Genomic DNA, 3,871 nt, shown 5'->3' on the forward strand with positions numbered 1-3,871 from the left:
GTCCTTGGTGACTCTACTAATCTTCATTGTAGGGAGTAATTTTGCACAAATAAAGAAATGTCACTACGTCAAAATTGGATTAAGTGATGAAGCAGGAAAACTAATATATCCTTCATCTCGTACTTCCCACATATCACTTTCATCTGTCAAAAAATTATAAACATCTTGCATCAAATCTCACGTCGGAATGAAATTTGTATAATGATAGATTGGAAAATTTTCTATCATATACAATTCATTAATCCTCGCAGGAGTAAATAACCTTACCTCATACGACCTCATACGAAGATAACTCCTTGGGTAATTCCATGTAGATTTTTATAGAACTCCTTCACTACATGCATAACAACCGCAGTGATAGTGTAACAAAGAACTTCCCATTGCCTTTACGAAATGATCTTGTTAATCGGAGCACTTGGATTGATCAATCCATGTTTAACAAATCCTCTTTCCTTGATCAGTCTCTTCTTCGTAATAACTTTATCGTATAATCTCTACGCGTCGAAACTAATAAAATTTCTTCTATTGAAAACTCCATACCTTGAAGTATCTGGAATTGGAAGCCATGGAATCCAAAAACAGGAAGTTTCTAGGTGTCCTAGGAAGTTTTTAGGACTTTAAAAACACCTCCTGACAGTTATTATGGAACAAAATCCCGCCAAAGTAAGCCAAAGGTAGTCTAAACCATCAAACCGCTCTCGGCGCCAGTCGGCACCGTCGGCGCTGCTGGTGCTGAGGTCCTTTTTCTTGGGCGCCATTGGCGCTAGTAGCCAAAATTTTACGGCTTTCATTTTTTGTTCAATTTAATTCCAACTTTTTCTCCAATACCAATATTTAACTTAATTTATAATAAATGCAACGATGTAGGATTATTATCTACTAATATATAAGACTTATCAAACAAAATAGTAATACATAGACATATATGTATGGGTTGCCTCCCACAAAGCGCTTGGTTTAACGTCGTCAGCTCGACACACCATTTATTTATTTGGGTTGGCTTAACATTAAAACTTTTTTAAATTGAGGTATATGCTCTTCATAATAATGTTTCAGATGATTCCAATTAACTTTAAATACCTTTCCAGTGTTAGGATCTTTAATAACAACAATTTCATAATGATAGACTTTAATCACTTTAAATGGTCATAACCATCTGAATTTTAGTTTTCTTGAAAACAATCTCAATCTTGTATTATTTAATAGAACTTCTTGTCCAAGTTCAAAATTCTTCTGAATAATCTTTCGATCATGCCATATTTTCATTTTTTTTAATAGATTTTTTGCATTATCATATGCTTCATTTCTTATTTTCTTAAGTTCATTGAGTTGCAATAATCGTATGCTTCATTTCTTATTTTCTTAAGTTCATTGAGTTGTAATAATCTTTTCTCACGAGCATCTTTTAGATTAAAATTAAATTCCTTAATAACCCAAAATGTTTTATGCTCTAATTCTACTGGTAAGTGACATGTTTTTCCGAATACCAGTGCCCATAATGCAGTATCTAGTATAGCAGACCAATCCAATTTATAAGGATTTACAGCTTTTTCTAAAATACATATAATTTCACGATTTGACATCTCTGCTAGACCGCTACTCTGAGGATGATAAACAATAGTGAATTTATGCATAATATCATATTTCTTAATTAATTTTTTGATTCTCTTATTCCTAAAATGAGATCCTCCATTAGTAATAATTACTCTTGGCATTCCATATATTGTAAAAATATTTTTAATTAAAAATTTAGAAACACTCCGAGCATCACATCTGGGTACAATAATGGCTTCAATCTATTTGGACATAAAATCAACAGCAAGTAATATATATAAGCTACTATATTAGCATACCACGGTACATCCATTTCATCAATACTATATAACTGTTCATTAGGGAATTTTTTTTAAATTTCATTTGCAAAATTAGTTAATATTTCTATTTTTATTCTAGATAAATGATCAGCTATTTGATTATCATTTCACTTTCTATCAACTACGGTACGCACATTTTAATATATTCATTAACATCTTTAAAAATAGTAGGCCAATAAAATTCAGCTTGCAAAATCTTATATACAATTCTATTTATTCCAAAATATTCTCCAAATTCAGAATCATGACATCTTTCAATTATCTGTTGAGTTTCTTCATAAGACACACATCTTCTAATAATTATAAAAGTTAACATAGAGGCTTAGTTATTTTTAAAAAATTTTAAATATAGCGCTTGTAAAAACCAGCATGTCCTAGAGAACTTCTCAACCCTTTAACATTAGTAGGTGGTGGTAATTTTTCTACTGTCAGCATACCACGGTACATCCATTTCATCAATACTTTATAGCTGTTCATTAGGGAAAATTTCTAAAATTTCATTTGCAAAATTAATTAATATTTCTATTTCTATCCTAGACAAATGATTTCCAGAACTTTTCCTAAATTATTAAGACAACTCAAACGAAGTCCCAAATACAGAAAAATCATCCATAAACACTTCCTTCCATGATCTATAAAATTGCTAGGTATTTAATAGCAAAATGATCTGTATGCACTAAACATTTAGTTTCAATTAAATAAGGTTTAAATTTATCAAATGCATAAAAAATAGCTAGTAACTCTCTTTCAGTAGTAGACAATTGGAATTTGATGATAATGAGTATATCCATCTAAATAATAATAATATTTATTCCCAGATAATCTATCTAACATTTGATCTAGATAGGGTAGTGAAAAATGATTTTTCCTAGTGGCAAGATTTAATTTTCCATAATCAGTGCATATTAGCCACCTGAGACTTGTCTTGTTAGTATTAACTCATTATGCTCATTCATAGTCTCATTCACCTCCTCCTTTCTTCGGAACACAGTGAATTGGGCTTACCCAACCACTATCTGAAATAGGATATATAATTCTAGCATCAACCAGTAACTTATCTTATTGGTATTAATTCATTTTTGTCATTTTCTTCGACAGTCACTCCTCCTTTCTTTGGAACACAGTGAATTGGGATTACTTAAGTACTATCTGAAAAAGAATATATAATTCCAACATCTAATCATTTTAAAATCTCTTTTTTAACAACTTCTTTCATTATTGGGTTTAATCTTATCTAAGGATTAGCTTTAGGTTCATATTGTTCATCTAATAAAATTCTATGCATACAAATTGAAGGAATAATTCCTTTAATATCTGCTAAAGTCCATCCAAAAGCCTTTTTATACTTGTTCAACATTTCTATCAACTTTTGTTCTTGAATTTTAGTTAACTTAGAAGATATAATAACATACAATGTAGATGACTCTCCTAAAAATACATGATTTAAATGGGTAGGTAATATCCTTAATTCAAGTTCAGGTGGTTTACTACTTGAAGGAATAAGATTTTTACTATCGTTTTCCAACAAGTCTAATGTTTCAAATTTACCCTGAACATAATCCAAATCTTCTCCTTTTATTTCATCTTCATTCTCAAATATTTCTCCTTGCTTTAATTTATCTTTACACTCATTCTTAAACTGTTCGTTCATTACTTGTTCATTACTCAGATAATCAACTACTTCCATCCTGAAACATTCATTATCTTTTTCTATTGCAGGATATTTTACAGCTTTCACTATATTAAATTTTACTTCTTGATCGTTAAATCTCATTATTAATTCTCCTTTTTGCACATCTATCATAACTCTTCTTGTTGCAAGAAATGGTCTCCTTAAATGCTCTTTATCTTCCTCTATATCCAATACTATAAAGTCAACAGGGAAAATAAATTTATCTACTTTTATTAGTACGTCCTCTATAACTCCTTTTGGATAAGTTATTAATCGATCAGCTAACTGAAGAGTTACAGTAGAAGGGGAAATTTCTCCCAAATCT

This window comes from Phalaenopsis equestris, unplaced genomic scaffold, assembly GCF_001263595.1.
Source record: "Phalaenopsis equestris unplaced genomic scaffold, ASM126359v1 Scaffold000787, whole genome shotgun sequence".
NCBI classification, from domain to species: Eukaryota; Viridiplantae; Streptophyta; class Magnoliopsida; order Asparagales; family Orchidaceae; genus Phalaenopsis; species Phalaenopsis equestris.